This window comes from Bufo gargarizans, chromosome 4 (assembly GCF_014858855.1).
Source record: "Bufo gargarizans isolate SCDJY-AF-19 chromosome 4, ASM1485885v1, whole genome shotgun sequence".
Classification (NCBI taxonomy): domain Eukaryota; kingdom Metazoa; phylum Chordata; class Amphibia; order Anura; family Bufonidae; genus Bufo; species Bufo gargarizans.
The window spans coordinates 169,134,287-169,158,649 of record NC_058083.1 but is presented as its reverse complement, the minus strand read 5'-3'; the positions used below and the strand labels follow the sequence as shown (position 1 = coordinate 169,158,649).

Here is a 24,363-nt window from a genome sequence, read left to right as displayed (position 1 = left end):
AAAAAGTTCAGTCTCCGGAAGCGTCAAAGTTTCTTTACTGTAAGAACTGTGAATCTGTGGAATAGACTTCCTCAGGACGTGGTCATAGCAGGAATAGTGGGCTGTTTTAAAAAGGGTTTAGATAAATTCTTAAAAGTAAAAAACATTAAAGGGGTATTATCAACATGCCGTTTCATACTTACCTGCTCCCGGCGCACTGTCCCCTTCTTGGTTTCGCCACTCGCCAGGGGGCGGGCTCCATCTTGTTTGAAGTCTTCTCCCGGCCGGGCGCTGGACTGAACGCGCACGCCGAGGCCGTGCATGCGCCCTGGTGACAATTATACTATACTGGCCAGGAAGAAATTACCATAGCGCATGCGCGGCCTCGGCGTGCGCTTTCGGGACTGCGTGCAGCCGTCCGGGAGAAGAGAAGAAGTCGTCTGCGCAAGCGCGGCCACAGCGATTCCTGAGAAGAGCGGTGGCCGTAACCAGGGGAGACGGAAGACAACAGTCAGGTAAGTATATGTTTATTTTCTTCTAAGAGGTGGGAATTAGTTAATTAAATATATTTAGAAAAATGATCACTGTTAAATCGTTAACAGATTTAACAGTGATCATTAAAATGAGAATACCCCTTTAATGCTTATAAAAATGTGTAGAAATCTGAGTCTCACTTCCTTGTGGGATTCGCGTCCCCACCTATCCCTTGGTTGAACTTGATGGACTTATGTCTTTTTTCAACCATATCAATTATGTAACTATAAATGTAATACCAGAAAAAAACGCTTCCGTTTTGTCCCCACTCATTGTCAATGGGGACAAAATGTAACTGAGCAGAACAGAATGCTCCAAAATGCATTCCGTTCCATTTTGCAAACCGCAGCATGCTGCGGTTTGTTTCCGTCTTGGGATGCGGAGCAAAACATTTATGACCCAAAATGCTAATCAATGGGGACTGATCCTTTTTCTCTGACACAATCTGACAAAAAACGGATCCGTCCTCCATTGACTTTCAATGGCGTTCATGACGGATCCTTCTTGGCAATGTTAAAGATAATACAACCGGATCCGTTCATGACGGATGCAGATGGTTGTATTATCAGTAACAGAAACGTTTCTGCTCAGCCCCGCCGGATCCAGCAAAAATGCTAGTGTGAAAGTAGCCTTACTTGGGAAAGTGATGGAATCAGGATGCAATATGGGAAGAAGGCGATAAAAAAAAAAAAAGGTATTTCCAATTTTAATGATTTCCTGGTCTTTGAAATGATGTCTTAAAATAATATTGTGTTGGTGTCTGGAACTGGATGTGTTGGTTTGGCATAGATGAAAGGCTCAAATTAGAGGACGTACTACTTTTATAACGTGTAATATAGGTTTGTAAAAATAAAAAAAAGGAGGAATGGGAGCTGGGATGAAAAGTGGTTTATGGTACAAGTCCTTCAGCATACTGGTCTGTGAGCGCTCCAGCCAATCACTGCAACTGTGACCCCAGTAAGTACAGCACGTCAGCACTGTAGTCAGTGACTGTCTGCAGCTGTTACCTGCCGGTACCGGGAATGTGAGGGCTCATGCAATCTGCAAGATACGGGCTATGCAGCATTTCCGTGGGATTTCAGTCAATGCCTCTGCACAGCAAAAAAAATTAAACGTGTTATATTTTTTTGCAGTGCGGAGTAAAGGTTCATGGACAGGCACGGGGAACGGGGCACACAGATTTGTGTGCATGAGCCCTGATGCTGAAGTAGCAGCAAATTAGAGGATGAATACGAGCCCTGTTCTTCTAGAATATGTCATGTGTTGGTAATAGTACATTTGTATAAAGCCACGATAAACTTATTGATAGCTACAATGATACAATTCCTACTCTAGGCAAATTGTAAGGCTACTTGCACACTTGCGGCAGAGTGATCTGGCAAAACGCATGCCAACTGATGGCATTAGTAAGACTCATCAGAACCCAGATCAGTCTTAAAATGACTGATCAGTCAGAAAAATGCATTGAAATGCCGGATCCGTCTTTCCGGTGTCATCCGGCAAAACGGATCCGGCATTTACTTTTTTCACCTTTTTTCAGTCTGCGCATGCGCAGACCGGAAGGACAGAGCCGGCATTCCGGTATTTTGAAGGCACTAATACATTCCTATGGGGAAAAATGCCGGATCCGGCATTCAGGCAAGTTTTTTTCTTCGGAGATAAAACTGTACGGTTTTATCTTTTGCCTGATCAGTCAAAATGACTGAACTGAAGACATCCTGATGCATCCTGAACGGATTACTCTCCATTGAGGATGCATGGGGATATACCTGAACAGTTCTTTTCCGGTATAGAGCCCCTGTGACGGAACTCTATGCCCGAAAAGAATAACGCTAGTGTGAAAGTACCCTAATTGACCATTTCTTGAGAAATAGACACAAAAACACATTCTTATCAGTTAGATAAGGATTGAGCTGGAATGAGTGTTTAGTCAGAGATCAGAGACAAGAAGCCATCTGACGAAGCAAAGAGAAAATTCAGAACCTGCTACTAGAGCATCTCAGCTCTGTACAGAGAAAAGGACTCCATATTTTTAATAAAGACCAATTTAAAAAAAAAATGTTTAGCTCAAAATAAGTACAATGCGATAATATAAAAATTGCCCCCCAAGGATGTACATAGCCTTTAAGTTCCCAGTCCGCCCCTGACCAGATTTATCACAGTGGCTCAGGCTGGATAATAAATCTGGTGCAGGGACTGATGATTTTCTCTGACCCTGTGCAAACTATTAGTTGGCTTACTTTGAGATTTTTGGCGCAAAATGGCACATATTATGCCCCCCCCCCCCTTTCCTGTGAAGTCTGCCGACTTTTCAAGATGTCACGCCCATTTGCGAGCATGTCAGAAAAAGAAATCAACACAAAAAAGTAACTCTAGATGCACCAATTTGTGCCACTTTCTAGACAGATTTTTTGCATAGACACATTAGTAAATCTGGTCCAAAGTTTTAGGTATTAAAAGAACAATGTATAAAAGTTAAATTGTGTCAGAATTATTCCTCATAGCTAGAAATGTGCAACTCATAAAGCATAAAGATCAGCCCACTCCTTAATAGAATGACTTGTCGAGAAACCCTTAAGTTTGAAGAGTTGGTTCTTGAACACAGAAAATCTGTTTAAAATGTCATGGTATTTGGAGTAATATGCAAAAAAGTATCAGCTGAAAGCATCACATGGCATTCCTCCTGAATCTGCGGCTTCTTTGTATTAGATCAGAGTCCGGCTTCAATGCAAAGATGCCATGAAATCTTGTGGTTCTCTGGACGATATGGACGATATTCCAGCACCTCCACTGGACTGTTCCCTCATTTTATACCTGCCAGCTCTGCTCACAAGCAGTTATGATCTGGCACATTTAGTTGCAATATTATGATATACCTTCACTTTCTAATCAGTGGGGCTTCAACCCATGGGACACCAATGTTCCTGAGAAAGAAAAAGCTGCAGAGCAGATCTATTGGTCCATCCCCTTCACTGCAGTTCCCTGCATAGTCAGTGCCAGGAACAGTGTCGGACTTTGGGCCAACCATAGGAAATTATTCTTGGGGCCCAACCCCTGTATTATCAATAAAGTCTAACAGGTTCTGAATAAAAAAAAATAGACAAGTGATTGGCTCCAAAGGTAGCCAAATGGATTTTTTTGTCCTGGATCTTTGAGGCCCACTATGATATTAGAGCTTGGGCCCATGGGAGGATCCTTTGACACTCTGATGGGCCAGTCCGGCCCTGGCTCGGGCGTACCGATGTGAAGGGAAAATGTATTAGGGGACATGAAATCCAGCAACTTCAGAGGACTTTTTACTGTTATTTTTCCACACATTCTTATCTCTGCCATTACAGAAGGAGTGAGGTCCTTGTGTTACATCCACTGCTGATTGCTGGGCACACTAGCAGTGTTCCCTTCTTCTACTGGGCCACCAGGTTTCTCAGTGACACCATCAGGGACTGTGCACCTCTGTGCAGTCAACCTGGGGGGAGAATCTAAAAATGACTACAGGGCTCTAAGCCTGCTGTTAGGGCTCACTGTGTGCTACCTGTGGCCATGTTGACACCTCATAATTAGCGATGAGCAAATTGACTGCTTCATCAGAAGTCGATTCGCATAGAACTTTGTTTTAATACTGTACGGAGTGGGAACCGAACCCGAGTTCGGTATCAAGGTTTTTTACAGTAAAAATTCAATCTTCAAGTTATTACATGAAGTCTCGCGAGACTTCGCGAAGTAATAACTTTGGCTAATCGGAGCTCCCGCTCCGTACAGTATTAAAACAAAGTTTTATGCAAATCGAATTTGGATGAAGCTTTAGAAGACGATTCACTCATCCCTAATCATAATGCATTAGCATACTACAGTACAGTAATTCATATACAGTATTGGAAAAATTTAATTAAAAGAATTGAATTAAAATATTCTACCAAAAATATCTGCAAGAGAATAAGTTATAATTCATCCATTCAATCATAGATTCATTCAATAAAAAAATTACAATTACTAAATATCTGCACAAATTAATTTAAAGGGGTTGTCCGGGTTCAGAGCTGAGCCCGGACATACCTCAATTTTTAACCAGGCAGCCCCCCTGACTTGAGCATCAGAGGGCAAAGGCATTTTCAGGAGTTCCGGTGATGAACCGGGCTCTCCATGGGGCTGCCAGGAAGCCCGGTGACGTCACCGGCACTCATGGGCGGGCTTTAGCCAGTAAAATGGCTAGGGCAGCGCTAAAGCATGCCCAGCAGTTTGCTATTGTAAACAATAGAGCCCTTGCCCTACACGATCTATCGCACAGCAAGGGAGCGCATCGGAGCATGAGATGCTTCGATGCTAACATCAGGTGGGCTGCCTGGGTGAAAATATGGTATGTCCGGGTTCAGCTCTAAAGCCAGACAACCCCTTTAACAGGTTATGTAGAATAAAGCTAGTTTCACACTGCAGTTATTAGTTCTGGCAGAGGTTTTTGTCTGTCCGAATCCCAGCATATTTGCCAGGTAGCGCTGGAATCTCCACCTCAGCCCATTATAGTCAATGGGGCTGGCGGACATTCTGGTAGCATCCAGTAATGCTGTATGTACAAAACGGCATGGTGAAAGAGGTCTGAGACGTTAATGCTATACCTATAACGTTTTCTGCTAACTAGAACCAGATACTGATATACTGTATAGTCCTGTTTTTTTCCAAATTTTTATTAACTGATTGTAGTTGTTTTTTAGGGCTCTTTCACACCTGCGTTATTGTCTTCCGGCATAGAGTTCCGTCGTCGGGGCTCTATGCCGGAAGAATCCTGATCAGGATTATCCCCATGCATTCTGAATGGAGTGAAATCCATTCAGGATGCATCAGGATTTCTTCAGTTCCGGAACGGAACGTTTTTTGGCCGGAGAAAATACCGCAGCATGCTGCGCTTTTTGCTCCGGCCAAAAATCCTGAACACTTGCCGCAAGGTCGGATCCGGAATTAATGCCCATTGAAAGGCATTGATCCTGATCCGGCCTTAAGCTAAACGTTGTTTCGGCGCATTGCCGGATACGACGTTTAGCTTTTTTAGAGTGGTTACCATGGCTGCCGGGACGCTAAAGTCCTGGCAGCCATGGTAAAGTGTAGTGGGGAGCGGGGGAGCAGCATACTTACCATCTGTGCGGCTCCCGGGGCGCTCCAGAGTGACGTCAGGGCGCCCCAGGCGCATGGATGACGTAATCGCATGGCACGTCATCCATGCGCATGGGGCGCTCTGACGTCACTCTGGAGCGCCCCGGGAGCTGCACGGATGGTAAGTATACCGCTCCCCGCTCCTACTATGGCAACCAGGACTTTAATAGCGTCCTGGGTGCCATAGTAACACTGAAAGCATTTTGAAGACGGATCCGTCTTCAAATGCTTTCAGTACACTTGCGTTTTTCCGGATCCGGCGTGTAATTCCGGCAAGTGGAGTACACGCCGGATCCGGACAACGCAAGTGTGAAAGAGGCCTTAGTTCTATTTTCTGTACATGATTATGTAGGCAGTAATCTTGGCTGAACTTCTATTACGAGCATTCAGAGATATACTCTATGGACAAACGTACTAGGACACAAACACAGTACACCAACAAGAGCTTATATGATATCCCATTTTAAATCCCTAACCAGTAATATGGAGCTGGTCCATTTTTTGCAGCTAAAACAGCTTCCACTCTCCTGGGAAGGCTTTCCACAAGATTTTGAAATGTTTTTGTGGGAATTTTTACTCATTCAGCAAGAACAGTTGTGAAGTCAGGCATTGTTGTAGGCTTGGCTTGCAATCTCCGTCCTAGTTCATCCCAAAGGTGTTTCACAGGGTTGAAGTTGTGGCTCTGTGTAGGACAGTCAAGTTCTTCCACACCAAACTCACCCAACCATGCCTTTATGAACCTAGCTTTGTGCACTGGGCCACAGTCATGCTGGAACAGGTAAGAGCCTTCCCCAAACTCTTCCCACAAAGTTGGAAGCATACAATTGTCCATAATGGGTTTGTATGCTGATGTATTAATATTTTACTTCACTGGAACTAAGGGGACTAGACCAACCCCTGAAAAACAACACCATAGCATTACCCCTCCTCCAGCAAACTTTACAGTTGGCACAATGCAGTCAGGCAGGTAATGTTCTCCTGGCATCTGCCAAACTGTAAAGTAGAACTGGCTTAGTTGCCCATAGCAACCAATCAGATTCCTCCTTTCATTTTCCAAAAGAGCTGTCCAAAATGACAGGTGGAATCTAATTGGTTGCTATGGGCAACTTATACAGTTCTACTTTACGCCAGTTTGATAAATGACCCCCATAGTGCATAAAAGTTACTATCGCTCTGCTGACTCCTTAGCTGCTGAGTTCCAGACCTCCTCTGCCATTAACATGCGTCTCAGCACTCAGTGACCCCTCTCTTTATGTGGTCCACCACTTTGTGGCTCAGTTGCTGTGGTTCCTAAACCCCACTTTGCAATAATACCACTCACAATTGATCATGGAATATCTAGGAGGGAAGAAATCTTACAAACTGATTTGTTGCAATGGTGGCACCCTATTACAGTATCAGTTCAGTATCAGCTCAAACTCAGTGAAGCCATTTTGAAGTGTTTGTAACGGCAGACTGCATGGCTAGGTGTGTGATTTTATCTCCCTGTGGCACTGAAAGAAACAGCTGAATTCAATGATTGAGAGGTGTGTCCTAATACTTTTGTCACAGCAACCACATAGACCATAGGAACCTGTATATTAGGCCGAACGCACACGGTCCGTGGTATCCCGGCCTGGCATTGCTATCACTTCATGCTGCCGCTGCACTACAGTAATACACTCGTATGATCTATATGTAGTGCAGCGGCGGCATGAAGCGCACGGCGTCATAGCAACCAATGACGCCTTGCGCTCCTGCTGTCAGCAGGATGCCAGACCGGGATACCACGGACCGCTCACTATCGGCCTAACTCAGTGACTTTTATGGGAGTATGTTGTGGGCATGCTCAGTGACCTGTGCAGAGGTTACGGCGCAGGGAGGGGAGCTGTGGTGATCACCTATGGAGATTGGGGTGATTCTGAGTTATCTATATATTGGTGTTACCTCTTATTTTATTCCAGTCTATTGTTCAGATCAGATGATTAAAAAGTGATCCGTACAGAACAGAAAGTGTCAGCATATTATGAGGCTCAGTGGCCAGAGTAGAAGATGTTTAACATAAAAACCTGATTAAAAAAGTACTGTATTTTTTGCCCCATAAGACACACTCCCCTACCCCCCCCCCCCCCACCCCCAAAGTGTGGGAAAATGTCACTGTGTCTTATGGGGCAAATACTAATTAGTACCGGAGGACCGGGAAGCGGTGAATGCAGCGCTCCACATGCTCTGTAATCATTGCTTCCTGGACCTCGGCTGTGGGCTGTTCTGTGACTGTGCACAGTGCGAGAACGCTCTGTGACCTCACGCTGTGCGCATCGGGTCACAGCACAGCCAAGGGAGGAGGAAGAAGCCTGCAGCGTCCGTAGCAGGAGAGGTAAGTTGATTTTTATTTTATTTTATTTGCTCTATGGCATGGGAGCTGATATAACGCATGGGGGCTGATATAAGGCATAGAGGGCTGATATAATGCATGGAGGGCTGATCTGAGGCATGGGGCCTGATATAAGGCATGGGGGGCTGCTATAAGGCATTGGGGATGATCTGAGGCATGAGGGCTGATATAAGGCATGGGGGGCTGATCTGAGGCATCTGGGTCTCATCTGAAGTATGGGGGTCTCATCTGAGGTCTGATTGGGGATTAGTCAATATTGGGGTCTAAGCTGAGGTCTGATTGTGGGTCTAATCTGAGGTCTTATTAACACTGGGGGTCTGATATGAGGTCTGATTGAGGGTCTTATTAAAATTGAGGGCCTGATTGGGGCTGTGAGTTGAGGTCTGATTAACATTGGGGGTCTGATTGCTGCTCTGGTCTGAGGTCTAATAAAAAATATTTTTTCTTATTGTTCTCCTCTAAAACCTAGGTGCGTCTTATGGGCAGGTGCTTCTTATAGGGTGAAAAATACGGTATGTCATTTTCTGATGGCACATTCCTTTAAATTCAAACTGGCTTCGTCGTTAATAGATTAAATCGTTTTTTCCTAGAGAACACAGATCAGTGAGGTTTTGGTAGCTGAGATGTCCACTATATACCAAGAACAAACTATCCCATTCCCATTTGTAGGACAAAAGTAGTTGCAACAGGTGGGTTTCAAAAACCTGACTTCATTTCAATAGAGAGTGACTTCCACCCTAATAGGCCTTATTTAGATTTTCTTTGGGGTCTCTGTTTAATGTATAAAGTGGGAAATATTCCCAACAAAGATCTCAAATGGATGTTACTGACATACGTTTACCACAGACCAAACATAAAGCATACACCACATAATATACTAGATTCTAGCAGCCTGGTGGTTGCCAAAGGACACCACTGGGTCCGTATTGGTTCTACGAATGGGTTTAGTGTATCCACTGGGAGAAAAAGGACTGGACCTCTTCAGTGCCCAGGATTGGTGTCAGCACCTGGTAAACCCGGGCAAATGCCGGGGTCCACTGCTCCTGAGGGGGCCCACTGAGCTGCTATGAGCACTTCCATCAATACAGATGGAAGCACTCATTGCTATTATTTCACTTACGCAGTACCCCTCTGGTGGACCCTCTGAGTCACATGAGGCCGGCTGCTGCAGAGACTCAGACACGCCCCCTCTTCACTCCGTTCAGCAGAGCAGCAGGTTATCTTACCAGCTTCAGACACACAGAGTTTGTCAGTAAGTCTGCATTGTGACTGTCTCTTCTCTGTGGGACAGGAGGGGGCGGGGGGAAATCTTTGAGCTGCTGCTGGATGCTGCTTCATGCTATTTAGTTGTTTTAATGCTTCATTAAGCAGTTTGCCTCCATGATACCTGCCCCCCATATCCTGTCCTATCTCATCCTCATGGATCCCCTTCTGTCTCCTTTCCTCCCTCATGTATCCAGGGCTCCTGTTCCACCCTCCTATCTCCTGTTGCTGCCCTGCACAGACCTCCTGACAGTACTTCTTGTATGAATCCCCCTCAGAGCCCCTTCCACCTACTTTCTGTGTTCACCCCTCCTGTCCATCCAGGGCCCCAATCTCACTCCTCTGCCTCTCATTATGGTGGCGTCTGAACCGCATTCACCATAAGGACCTTCTAACGTCACAGGGTCATGTGACTGTGCCCCCCACCCCGTACTGTGCCACCCACCCCATACTTTGCCCCTCACCCTGTACTGTGCCCCCTTATACCCTGCATTGTGCCCTCTTACCACACTCTGTACAGTGCCCCTAGTCATTCCCTGTACTTTTCCCTCTCATACCCTTTTATCCGGTCACTGTATGGCGGTGTTATCCGGTCACTGTACAGAGGTGTTATCCAGTCACTGTATGGCGGTGGTATCCAATAACTGGATGGCCATAACTGTATCCCCTTTCCTGCCAACACTACCTTTTTTAGACCTAGCATGAGCGGGAAAAAGATGCAGATTGCGGTGCTAAGGACCTTTGCGCCACAATCTGTGTCAGAAATACGTCTAAGGCTGCTTTCACACTAGCGTTCGGTATTCCGTTCGTGAGCTCCGTTTGAAGGAGCTCACGAGCGGACCCGAACGCAGCCGTCCACCCCTGATGCAGTCTGAATGGAGGCGGATCCGCTCAGACTGCATCAGTCTGGTGGCGTTCAGCCTCCGCTCCGCTCGCCTCCGCACGGACAGGCGGACAGCTGAACGCTGCTTGCAGCGTTCGGGTGTCCGCCTGGCCGTGCGGAGGCGTGCGGATCCGTCCAGACTTACAATGTAAGTCAATGGGGACGGATCCGTTTGAAGATGCCACAATGTGGCTCAATCTTCAAGCGGATCCGTCCCCCATTGACTTTACATTGAAAGTCTGGACGGATCCGTCCCAGGCTATTTCCACACTTAGCTTTTTTTTGCTAAAATAATGCAGACGGATCCGTACTGAACGGAGCCTCCGTCTGCATTATTATGGGCGGATCCGTTCTGAACGGATCCGCCCGAACGCTAGTGTGAAAGTAGCCTAATATAGACGTATTTCTATATAATAAATGACCCCCTAACAGCATTATTATTCGGGGGTAGGGCTAATATCTTTATAGTATATAGATTCTAGTGTATTATACTGTGCCCTGTATTTCCCAGTAGATAAATGATCATTGGGAAACACAGTCCTCATCCCTGACCACCAAGACCAGGTAGCGCTCTGTCAGTACATGGCTGCCTCCCCTCTCCGCCGCGCTGCTCCGCTGTGTACTGGTGCTTATTCTGACACTAGCGCTGGGTTCACATCCTATTTTTGCCATCCATTTAATGCATACCAAAAATGTATGCGTTAACAGATGCCTCAGACTGATGCCGTACAGTGGCGTCCGTTCACCATACAGTTTCATGGTAGAAATAAATTTTACGTTAACGTATGCTTTTTTTTATTGGACTCTGCAGGATACAAAAACGTGGAGTGCTGCACATTTGTATACATCAAACCAATAGGAAAAAAGTGATGTGAACCCACGTACTAAAATTTTCTGTGGGGCCCAGTCAGTTCTAGCTACATCACCGCACAGCTCCTTCTCTCCTCCAGGCCCGGCCCAGCAGTGACGTCATGACGTGTGTCTCACTGCTGCAGTGGGCCTGAGGAGAGAAGGAGCCAGGGAGCTGCGGTTAGTGAATGACAGGACCGCCAGCTCACCTGCGCTCCAGCAATGATAGGTATGTGAGGGGGCCACTGGGGGGGTGTCATTACACTGTGAGGGCCCCTTACACAGTATAATGACCCCCAGTGCCCGCCATTTAGTATAATGATCCCCAATGACCCTCCATTCAGTATGATGACCACCAGAGCCCCCATTCAATATAATGACCCCCATTCAGTATAATGACTTCCAGTGCCCCCTCCATACAGTATAACCCGCAGTGTGGGGGTCACTGGGGTCATAAGTCTGAATGGGGGGCGACTGAGGGTTATTATTCTGAATGGTGGGCCACTGTGGGGTCATTATACTGTGTGTGGGGCGACTGGGGGTCATTATACTGTGTTTGGGGGCATTGGGGGGTCATTATACTGTGTGAAGGGCCACTAGTGGTCATTATACTGTATAGGAGCCACTGGTGGTCATTATACCATGTGGGAGCCACAGAGGGACATGTAAATGTACAAAAATGCCTCAAGGGGGCCCACTGGGATTTATCGCCCAAGGGCCCGCCCATCTGACTGTAATGACATGCCTTCTTAATTTAAAAGTCTTTACTGGGAGCAGCTAAAAAAAAAAATCTCACAACAAAGACATTAAGATGAAAAAGTACTGAAGATCTACAGTACTTCTACATGAAAGTCAAATAATTACAATAAAAGAAGGAAGAGGTGGATGAAACCAGGGAGTGGCTGGAAAGACAGGTTATATACTGTAGAATATGGTTACTTAAAAAGTCATTAACAATGTTAGGATTCTGGGCAAATGGACCTCAACTGATGACAACATCTCAGCAACAATAAAAAATAGGAAGAAAAATGTATGGTAGCTGAAGCCATGTGGATGTGACAACCATACGGTATGATGCATCCAAATAAATATGTCTGTAAGGGGGCAGTGGCGAATATCAATTGCACAAAATATCAGATGGATGTTACAGTCTGTGGTGTCCTCTCATGATGGCCATTTGATGCAATAAGTTAGTGCGGGAGAGTTATCAAAACTAGTGTAAAGGAAAACTGGCTCAGTTGCCCATAGCAACCAATCAGACTCCACCTTTCATTTTGCAATACAGCTCTTAAAAATAAAAGGTGGAATCTGATTGGTTGCTATGGGCAACTAAGCCAGTTTTCCTTTATACCAATTTTGATAAATCTCCCCCAGTGCGTTAATCTCGAGATCAGGCCATCCATAACTTCCCGTTCAAGTATGAGGATGACCTACAAGACCTGAAGTAAACGATCCCATTTGGTTCATCTTTGGCTATCTATTAGGTAGAACTGAGGAGGACTGTCATACTAAAACAAAAATATGGCCTGCAACCTGTGCCACAACGCTCTTCTCTCCGCTCAGTCCATTGTGCTTTTATGCTATGGGTGCCTACTCCAGATCTCAATGTACATCCATTCATTTAGAAGGATGTGCCCACAGGATATCTCTATAGGGGTCAGGATGACTCTATAGGGGACAGTGAACACCAGATAAAGGGGTTGGCTCATCTCACACATTGGTGGCATGGTGTCTACCTCTGGGACCCACGCCTATCTCTAGAATAGGGCCCCCAAGGCAAAGGCAAGCGTACCATGCATGCATGACATACTCTACATTCACTTCTATTGGCTATTTCCAGAACGCCACTAGAAGTGAATAGAGAGCGCACTGCGCAAGCATGGCCGCCCTCCATTGACTGCTATAGAAATGGCGGAAATATCACAGCGTTAGGTCAGCTATTTTCGTCACTGCTTTAAAATTGAATGGAGGGTGGTGACACTTGGGCAGCACGCCCTTGTTTACTTTGGGGGCCTCATTATAGAGATGGGTGCGGGTTCCAGAGGTGGAACCGACACCTAGCCAACATTGGTAGCATATCCTAGTGATAGGCCACCAATATGTGAGATGGGCCAACCCCATTTAATACCAGCACCAAATTATTTTTGCATACTGCTCCTGGATTCCACACAGGTAACATGAATGGAGGGAAGAAAGATTAAACATGTAAAAAAGAAACTATTAATATACGTCTAAATGACCAAATAAATAATTACTATCAATGCAATGGTCAGGCGGCAAATATAATATATCAGTTACACTTAAAATACAATATAGACTGTGAATATCAAAAAAATGAAATCCCATAGTACAGAATATACAAGATACAAATACAGACAAGCTAATGAGCAGTGCCAAGCCTGGACAGAACAGTACGCCATTCTACATCCTAACACAAGCAGTTTCGGTACAAATCTTTTCTTAGGTGCCTATAGATCCACTTGCTCACGTAACACAGATGCCGGCATTTAAAGTTGTCTCTCCTTTAAAGGGGCCATGCCACTGTAAACTGGGTTTTCCAGGCCTTTAAAAATGGTGACCTATTTTCAGGATAGGTCATCGATATCAGATCCGCGGGGGTCCGACACCCAGCACTCTCGCCGATCAGCTGTATGACGAGAAGGCACGCTCAGTGTGATAGTGTGTGTCTCTCTTTCTGCTCGCTGCTGCTATGTCTATGGCAAGCAGGAAAAGAGAGGAGACGGCACGTGCGCACTGAGCGTGCCTTCTCGTCATACAGCTGATCGGCGAGGGTGCTGGGTGTCGGACCCCCACCGATCTGATATTGATTACCTATCTTAAGAATTCATTACAATGGCTCCCCCTGGTGTTTAATCTGTATAGTAGTGTGCATGTCATGTACTGAGGTGGTCGCACATGCTCAGTTCCCTCCTTCCAGCTGTATCTACTGTTAGAAGCTGTGGCAGTTACAGGGAGAGAGGACACATCCCTAAGCTTCTTGAAATTAATCTAGCAGAACAACTGGAGCAGTGAATGGGGAGATGTCTGGATCCATGTGAGGTACAGGACTGGTCCTAAGAGACTGTCATCTTCTATATGATGTCTGGTTTTTATTTTATACATCAATGAAGGCATTACCCTTAAGTAGGATTAAAGGATATTTTCTATCATTGAATAATAGGTATAAAGGCCAAAAGAGACTTTAAATAAAAATGTTTGTATATTGCACTATCAATTTTTTAAACACAAGCCAAATGTCCTCTCTTCCCTATTTACTATTAAATACCACACACTTTCACTTAAAGCGCATTGCTCTTCCCTGACTTCCTGTGACATCAAATATTCATTGCAGGTAATGGCCATTTCTCTAGATTGTACTGGCTGCTCACTGAGTGCTCAGTATTTCTCTTGTTGTATCTGTGATACCCCTTAGGCCTCATGCACACGACCATTTTTCGGGTCCGCATCCGAGCCGCAAATGCGGACCCATTCACTTCAAGGGGCTGCAAAAGATGCGGACAGCACTCCGTGTGCTGTCTGCATCCGTCGCTCCGTTCCGAGGCCCGCAAAAAAAATATAGCATGTCCTATTCTTGTCCGATTTGCGGACAAGAATAGGCATGTCTACAATGGGCCGCCCCTTCCGTTCCGCAAATTGCGGAAGGCACAGGGGCGGCTTCCGTTTTTTGCAGATCCGCGGTTTGCGGACCGCAAAAAACGGCACGGTCGTGTGCATGAGGCCATAGACAGATAGATAGACAGTTAGATATAGACATTAGATAGATAATAGAAGATGATTGATAGATAGATAGCTAGATTTATACATAGATAGAAAATAGATATAGACATGAGATAGATAGATAGATAGATAGATAGATAGATAGATAGAGAGATAGATAGATAGAGACATTAGATAATAGATAGACATTAGATAGATAGATAGACATTAGATAGATAGATAGACATTAGATAGATAGATATAGACATGAGATAGATAGATAGATATAGACATTAGATAATAGATAGATAGATAGATAGATAGATAATAGATAGAGAGATAGATATTAGATATAGACATTAGATAATAGATAGATAATAGATAGATAGATGGAGAGATAGATAATAGATAGAGACATTAGATAATAGATAGACATTAGATAGATAGATAGACATTAGATAGATAGATAGATAGATAGATAGATAGATAGATAGAGACATTAGATAATAGATAGATAGATAGATAGATAGATAGATAGATAGATAGAGACATGAGATAGATAATAGATCGATCGATCTTCCTGTAGAGCTCTCTCCACATATCCCACTGGGCGACCCTGAAGGATCCTATGGATCTCACCCTGAGTGATGTAAGCCAGCCTCCTGAAGTGGCACCATACATATGGGCACACCCACAGGCACAGCATCTCCATGGGTCTGTGTCACTGTGATGAGCGGCAGGAAGCCTTCTCTCTCCCCTACAAGGATATCCTCCCATTACATAGATCGCACTCAGCATTGCAGTCCCTCCCTGTGCATAGCCCTGCTGTCTGTGCGGTCCGCAGCTGTAGGTGTGGACGTATGTATGGCAGACAGCCCTCACCCATAATCAGTAATGGCCCCTGTGTGGACCATAGGGGAGAGGAGAGCTTACCTGCAGGGTAAATGGAAGGCTGTGGCTCGCATGTAATTGTGTTTTCCAGCTGAGATCCTTTTGTCCTGTCTCTCCGTCTGCTGTAAGGGAAGCTGATGGAGGAGGCAGTGGAATGGATGCTTCAGGCTCCTGCCCACCCAGAACGCACAGGATGCTGGGCTTTGTAGTTTAAACGCATAGCATCACTTCCATCCTGCTGCTCTCCATGGTGTGTGCCTGGTGAGAGCCCCGGATCTGCCGACCCTTTCTGGGGCACACACCCACACAGTGCAAGGTCCTACATAATGGCAATGCACACGAGATGCTTTTATTCCAAAGGGAATCCGTTTAGTCAGTTTCATTATTTAGTGATTTTTGTTTTCTACAGTGGCTGTCGCCTCACTATATAGAGCACATCTCTATGGGGTATGCTATACTTCCAGTATGCTGCACTCATAGTTTCAGACTTTTCTGTGCCCTCAATGTTTGGCTTGAAATATATATATATTTTTAAAGAATTGTAGACTCTTTTGGTGTCTTGACTATATATGCCATACATGGGTGTCTTATCACTGGTTCCCATTCCCCTGCACATACAGTCACTCTACATTATACTCTCAGGGGTATTTGGTCACAACACCATCAGGGGGTCTCTGTTCTCTCCATTTGCAGTCAAGCATCGTCCAATACCTTTATATCTGACTTCCAATACCTTTATATCTGACTTCCAATACCTTTATATCTGACTTCCAATACCATTATATCTAACTTCCAATACCTTTATATCTGACTTCCAATACCATTATATCTGACTTCCAATACCTTTATATCTAACTTCCAATATCATTATATCTGACTTCCAATACCTTTTATATCTGACTTCCAATACCTTTATATCTGACTTCCAATACCTTTATATCTGCCTTCCAATACCTTTTATATCTGACTTCGAATACCTTTTATATCTGACTTCCAATACCTTTACGCTGGGTTCACACCTGAGCGTACTGGATGGAGCGATCTGTATGCGCGATTCTACGGGCATCTCACATACGCGGCTCCTGTGCAAGCGAACGCCCATTGTCGCGCGTTCCCGGAAGTCTATGTACGGGAACGCGCGACACTACGCCCCAAAGAAGCTCCTGTACTTCTTGGGGCGTAGGGCATTTTACAGCGCGTTCGTACACGCTGTAAAACACTCAAGTGAGAACCATGCCCATAGGGAATCATTGGTTCTTGCCTGTTGAGCGTTTTACAGCGCGTAGGAACACGCTGTAAAACGCTCAGGTGTGAACCCAGCCTTATATCTGACTTCCAATACCTTTATATCTTACTTCCAATACCATTATATCTGACTTCCAATACCTTTATATCTGACTTCCAATACCATTATATCTGACTTCTAATACCATTATATCTGACTTCCAATACCCTTATATCTGACTTCCAATACCCTTATATCTGACTTCCAATACCCTTATATCCTAAGGTACGATTTTAGACTAGATTCTGTAGAGAGTATTTTACACTAATCGGTTTTTGCTATACTTGCATGGAACTAGATGTTCTTGAGCTCTGCATTTCCTTCTGGGGCAGCATGGTGGCTCAGTGGTGCTTTGCATGGCTGGGGTCCTGGGTTCTAATCCAATAATGGACAACATCTGCATGGCGTTTCCTCCCACACTCCAAAGACATACTGATAGGAAACTTAGATTGTGAGCCCCATTGGGGACAGTGTGATGCTAATGTCTGTAAAGCTTTGCAGAATATATCAGCACTATATAAATGTGTAAAAATAAAATACAATTTATCACCCAAAAGTAGATTTCAAAACATGACTGCATAACATTTCTTCAGATGTCTAACTGTACCCTCTGGACAAATGTCTGTCTACCCATGTACACCAGGGATGGCCAACCAGCATCTCTCTAGCTGTTGCAAAACTACAACTCCCAGCATGCCTACAACAGGGCATGGTGCAAATTGTTCTTTTAGAACAGCTGGAGAGCCGCAGGTTGGCCATCCCTGAAATACAGGTGTTCCAGGTGATGACATAATCTCTCATAAGCATCTGCACTGCATAAGGGTCCATTCACACGTCCGCAATTCTGTTCTGCATTTTCCAGAACGGAATTGCAGACCCATTCATTTCTATGGGGCCACACTATGTGCTGTCCAGATCCGCACTTCTGAGTCCGCAATTGCGTTCCTGAAAAAATAGAACATGTCCTATTCTTGTCCGCAATTGTGCGGAATGCACATTGCCGGTGTCCGTGTTTTGCGGATACGTGGATCCGCAAAACACACTACGGATGTGTAAATGGAGCCTTACACACGTCCGTAGTGTATTGCGGATCACCCGGCCGGCACCCCTAAAGAACTGCCTATTCTTGTCAAGCAATTGCGGACAAGAATAGGACATGTTCTATTATTTTCCGGAGTCGCAGACCGGAAGATCGGGGGCACGCTCCGGAAATTGGGATGCGGACAGCACACTGTGCCAAACACAGATAAGCTACATCTTACAGGTAAATGAATGGGTCTAACGCAACAGGATTCACTTAGTGGGTATTTCAGCTGTTAGACCTTATTCACATGTCCGTGTCCATTTTCAATCCGTGAAAAAACAATGATGATGCCCATGTTTCATCTGCATTTGGTCCATGTCTGTTTTATTCATTTATTTTATATCTGTGTATTCATCCGTTTTATACATGCGTGAAGAAGGATGGTGGCCCATCCCACTTTGCAGATCGAACCTACCCATAGTCCAACAGTCCATGGTTTTCACAGACCCATAGAGATAAATGGGCGTGCTTGGTCCAGAAAGCAGATCAAAGTAGTGCCACACCTTCAATTCTAAGGATCCGTGTGCCGTCCATGGAGAACACGGACAGCACACATCCGTGATTCATTGACATATGAATAATACCTTAGTAAATGAATTATGAGTGCCAAATATGCAAGAGAGCTGGAACTTGGTTGATCTAGTAATTTTGGTTTTAAGGCAACAATTTTCTATGCTGGGCCCCCTGATCATGAGAACAGCGACCTTGTACCCAACAGGGACTCCTGAAATAATTGGATTGGCAGGTCGGGCATGCATACTGCTGCTCCATTCATCTCTATGCCACTGCTGGAGATAGCTGAGTATAGTCCTGTAGTCCTATAGAGATGAAAGGAGCAGCACTGCACATGCATGCCCATCAATTTTGGGGTGCCCAGTAATATACAGTGTCCCCATTCTCATGATCATGGGGGTCCCCGCAGTTGGACCCCACCGATCTAATAAATTATCCCCTATCCTGTGGAAAGGGGATAACTTATTACAATCCGAATAATTCTATAACCTAACACCTATTAAAAGGCTGCTCTTCTTTTTTTGCTTTATACACATCTAACCAGTTCTAAATCACTGGCAAACGTCCCACTGGTTTTCCTAAACAGGAAGCAGAAGACTCACAGTGACCATAGCAAATCAGATGGAATTATAGAAATCTACAGGTTACAGGTTTTACTTAAAGGCGCATTTACACATGGCGGGTAGGCAGGCAAATATCGGTTTCTTTCCCATAATAGCCTGCTCGTCAGAGGAGGTGAGGGCTGCATTCACATGTGTGTATGTGGAAGAGTGATCACTACTGCAATCGCTCTTCCCCTTTCTAGATTCATTGTTTCTGGGCAGTGTTTTTAGGGAGTGACTAAAACTTTGAGAGTTGAGGGGGTTGCACCAAGTATAGGGTATAACTAGCTGATCGATGGGGGTTTCGACCGATGGGATCCCCACCAATGCCAAGAATGTGTCCCATTCATCTGAAGTATGCTGCTCTATTCCAGTGATGGTGAACCTTTTAGAGACCGAGTGCCCAAACTGCAACCAAATACCCACTTATTTATCACAAAGTGCCAATACGGCAATTTAACCTGAATACCAATATAGTATATCTTCCATGTACTTTATTATTTAGCTATAATAGCTTAATATCCTACATTCAGTGCGCTGCCTGTGCTGTTCATAGTGCGTCCTGTGCTGATGAATGGCAGGAAAAGTCTAAAGCATATTGGTACGCCATGGACTTTTTCCAAGGCGCGGGTGCCCACAGAGAGGGCTCTGAGTGCCGCCTCTGGCACCCGTGCCATAGGTTCGCCATCACTGCTCTATTCATTCTCTCTGGAACAGCTGGAAATTGCCGAGCACTGTACTTGGCTTTCTTCAGCAGTCCCATACAGTAGGGCTGCAGTAAACGATTATTTGAGAAATCGAGTATTCTACCGATTATTTTTACGATTAATCGAGTACTCTAATAAGAAGAAATGATTAGACTGTTTTCCTTTATAAAAACTCATCAGACCCCCTGCCATCAGTCCCCAAAACCCTTCCCCCCATGCGATCAGCCCAAGGGCATCAGTTCTCCCCAGTGCCATCAGCTCCACTATCCCCCCAGTGCCATCAGCCCCCCCCCCTCCCCCCCCCCATGCCGTATTACTCGATTTATTCCAGCACTTGTTGCAGCCCTACCATACAGAATGAGTGGAATGGGATGGTTGACTTGCTGCTCTATCAGATCGGAGGAACGGGACCCCCATTCTCAGGATCAATGAGGTCCCAGGGGTCGGACCCACACCCGATCGCTTAGTGATCTCCTATCCTATAGATAGGGGATAGTTTATACAGTATGCACAAACCCTTTAACCTAATTTCCTGGGGTAGCATGTTCCAGAGAACTGATGTAGCTCAAGAGAAGTAAGAGGTTTGGATTATGGTGGATTGTAGTCATAAATTAGTGGCAGAGCGACGAGAGCAGGTAGGGTGGTAGATGAGGCAGGAGATGTAGGAAGGTAAGTGAATTTTTCTGCTTAATTACAATTACACACAAGATTCACATGTCATTTGGTTACACAAGAGGAATGGATTTTCCATGACTGACATTCAGTTTTGGTGAATTTCAAAGAATGATAGTTTATACCATTGTATTCTACAGAAGAAACAGCATCTTAGACTTTGTTCACGTTTGCATCTGAGGCTCCATTCTTAGTCTCCATCACACATTTTCTCCTGTTTGCCAGGAAATGTAATGCTATTTTCCTAGGAAACACTACTGATACTTTCCAGTCCCCCAACAGACTCCACTGTAGGGTAGTGGTGTCCTTTAGGGTGATACGTCCCGCAATGGACCCAGCACTGAGTCATAGTTTCTGTTGTAAACAGAAATCACAATGCAGATGTGAACAGAACCTAAAAGTTTACACATTAGAGAGAAATCAGTGTCAGAATGTTAGGGGCATGGCCAGAATGGGCTTTGCCCCTCATGGTGTCATTGAGACATAGAATGTTTTTGTGGTATTTTTGCTTATTTTATCCTCAGATTTACAGTAAGCGGGGACAGTTCAGACAGCGTTAGGATTGGTCAATTTGGTTGCTGACTGGTTGCTGGGCATATTTCTCATTTTAAATTGAACTTTGATTGACGGAGGGCCTTTTGTGGCGGGAAATTTAGCTATTTATGGAGTGGCTTACATTGAGGATTCAGTCACCGTGTCAAGATTCAAGCTGGAAGTTCGTCCCGTCCGCCCTCCCTAAAGATCTGTCGCAGTCTTTGGAATTTTTTTTCGTTGGGGGGGGGGGAAGGGGGACGGGGGGGTTAGTCGCCCAGCCTTCTGGGTGGACAAAAAGATAAGCTGTAATGGACTTTATTATTTATGGGTATTTCAAAATTATAATGGTATATTAACTTTTGGTAATTTTATGTTACCCCAAAAATTTACTAAAGACCACGGCCATTTCAACCACTCTGTGCGGACAGAGCAAAAGATGTGATAAACAAGGAGGCATACTTTATGAAATATAGAAAATGGCACAGCATTTCAACAAAGGCGTAGTAGGTTGCCATATAGTCATCTTACCCACACATTGGTAACAGGTAGCCAGAAAGTGGCCAACCCCTTTAATAGAGCTTTGCTGCAGGTCCCTACACTGGGAATTGTGGGGTGTCCCAGAAGTCAGACTCCCACTGATCACAATGATGTGTCATATCCTAGCAATAGTCTATAATGTTCTTCAAAGGCAATACTGCTTGTAAATGAATGTATGTATGATATAATGCTGCGGTGATTACTTTCATATTTCCTTATAGTGGTCACTGCTCTGATATTCTGACACAGAGCTCCAATTTCCAGCATACACATGGATTCAAAAGACACCACTAGAAGGAGCTTAGGAACATTCATACCTCCAACGCTGAACACAATAATAACTCCCATTTTTGAAAATCAAATAAATGTATATACCGTATACAATCATGAGAAGAACAAAGTACAACCTCTTTGTATTCAAGGACATATTAAAAAGATCTGGTCCTTAAAAAAAATATTAAAATTAGGTAAATACAACCTAAGGCCTCTTTCACACTACCGTTCTTTGTTTCCGTTTTGCGGGCCGTTTCTTGCGTTCCGTATACGGTCCGTATACGGAACCATTCATTTCAATGGTTCCGCAAAAAAACGGAATGTACTCCGTATGCATTCCGTTGCCGTATTTCCGTTCTGTTGAAAGATAGAACATGTCCTATTATTGCCCCCAAATCACGTTCCGTGGCTCCATTCAAGTCAATGGGTCCACAATAAAAACGGAACACATACGGAAATGAATCAGTATGTCTTCCGTATCCGTTCCTTTTTTTCTGAACCATCTATTGAAAATGTTATGCCCAGCCCAATTTTTTCTATTTAATTACTGTATACTGTATATGCCTATGCCATACGGAAAAACAGAACGGAACAGAAACGGAAACAAAAAAACTGAAAAACAGATCCGTGAAAAACAGACCGCAAAACACTGAAATAGCCATACGGTAGTGTGAAAGCGGCCTAAGATGAACAACAAATGACAAATTACAAACCAGATTCCCAAAAAGTTGGGACACTAAACAAATTGTGAATAAAAACCGAATGCAATGATGTGGAGATGGCAAATGTCAATATTTTATTTGTAATAGAACGTAGATGACAAATCAAACGTTTAATCCGAGTAAATGTATCATTTTAAAGGAAAAATACGTTGATTCAAATTTTCACGGTGTCAACAAATCCCAAAAAAGTTGGGACAAGTAGCAATAAGAGGCTGGAAAAAGTAAATTTAAGCATAACGAAGAGCTGGAAGACCAATTAACACTAATTAGGTCAATTGGCAACATGATTGGGTATAAAAAGAGCTTCTCAGAGTGGCAGTGTCTCTCAGAAGCCAAGATGGGTAGAGGATCACCAATTCCCACAATGTTGCGCAGAAAGATAGTGGAGCAATATCAGAAAGGTGTTACCCAGCGAAAAATTGCAAAGACTTTGCATCTATCATCATCAACTGTGCATAACATCATCCGAAGATTGAGAGAATCTGGAACAATCTCTGTGCGTAAGGGTCAAGGCCGTAAAACCATACTGGATGCCCGTGATCTCCGGGCCCTTAAACGACACTGCACCACAAACAGGAATGCTACTGTAAAGGAAATCACAGAATGGGCTCAGGAATACTTCCAGAAACCATTGTCAGTGAACACAATCCACCGTGCCATCCGCCGTTGCCAGCTGAAACTCTACAGTGCAAAGAAGAAGCCATTTCTAAGCAAGATCCACAAGCTCAGGTGTTTTCACTGGGCCAGGGATCATTTAAAATGGAGTGTGGCAAAATGGAAGACTGTTCTGTGGTCAGATGAGTCACGATTCGAAGTTCTTTTTGGAAATCTGGGACGCCATGTCATCCGGACCAAAGAGGACAAGGACAACCCAAGTTGTTATCAATGCTCAGTTCAGAAGCCTGCATCTCTGATGGTATGGGGTTGCATGAGTGCGTGTGGCATGGGCAGCTTGCATGTCTGGAAAGGCACCATCAATGCAGAAAAATATATTCAGGTTCTAGAACAACATATGCTCCCATCCAGACGTCATCTCTTTCAGGAAAGACCCTGCATTTTTCAACAAGATAATGCCAGACCACATTCTGCATCAATCACAACATCATGGCTGCGTAGGAGAAGGATCCGGGTACTGAAATGGCCAGTCTGCAGTCGAGATCTTTCACCTATAGAGAACATTTGGTGCATCATAAAGAGGAAGGTGCAACAAAGAAGGCCCAAGACGATTGAACAGTTAGAGGCCTGTATTAGACAAGAATGGGAGAGCATTCCTATTTCTAAACTTGAGAAACTGGTCTCCTCTGTCCCCAGACGTCTGTTGAGTGTTGTAAGAAGAAGGGGAGATGCCACACAGTGGTGAAAATGGCCTTGTCCCAACTTTTTGGGGATTTGTTGACACCATGAAATTCTGATTCAATATATTTTTTCCCTTAAAATGATACATTTTCTAAGTTTAAACCTTTGTTCCGTGATTTATGTTCTATTCTGAATAAAATATTAGAAGTTGGCACCTCCACATCATTGCATTCAGTTTTTATTCACGATATGTATAGTGTCCCAACTTTTTGGGAATACTATTCCATTATTTATTTATCAAAAACTAGACCAAAATGTAGAAGCTGTGTGTGAAAAAATTACCCACTTTCTGCTTCCATGGGAATTAAGAGGGTAATTTATCATTAGTAAGTGTGACCACCTATCTAAAAGCAGAAGCTTTGGCAGTTTTCTGGTCTTCAGCATTCAGCTGTGTGTTGGCACAAAGGAGGAAAGACTTCAGCAATGATCTTAAAGGGTATCTGTCA

General features: G+C 44.4%; 1 protein-coding gene across 1 annotated transcript in view; it reads right to left on the bottom strand.

The window, feature by feature from the left end:
- Nucleotides 1–15,799, bottom strand: part of GNB4 (G protein subunit beta 4) — a 117,225-nt gene extending 101,426 nt beyond the window's left edge. The window contains exon 1 of the mRNA XM_044292582.1: nt 15,675–15,799. The gene's annotated coding sequence lies outside the window, so the exon portion shown is untranslated. The remainder of the gene's footprint in view (nt 1–15,674) is intronic.
- Nucleotides 15,800–24,363: the final 8,564 nt, after the last annotated feature.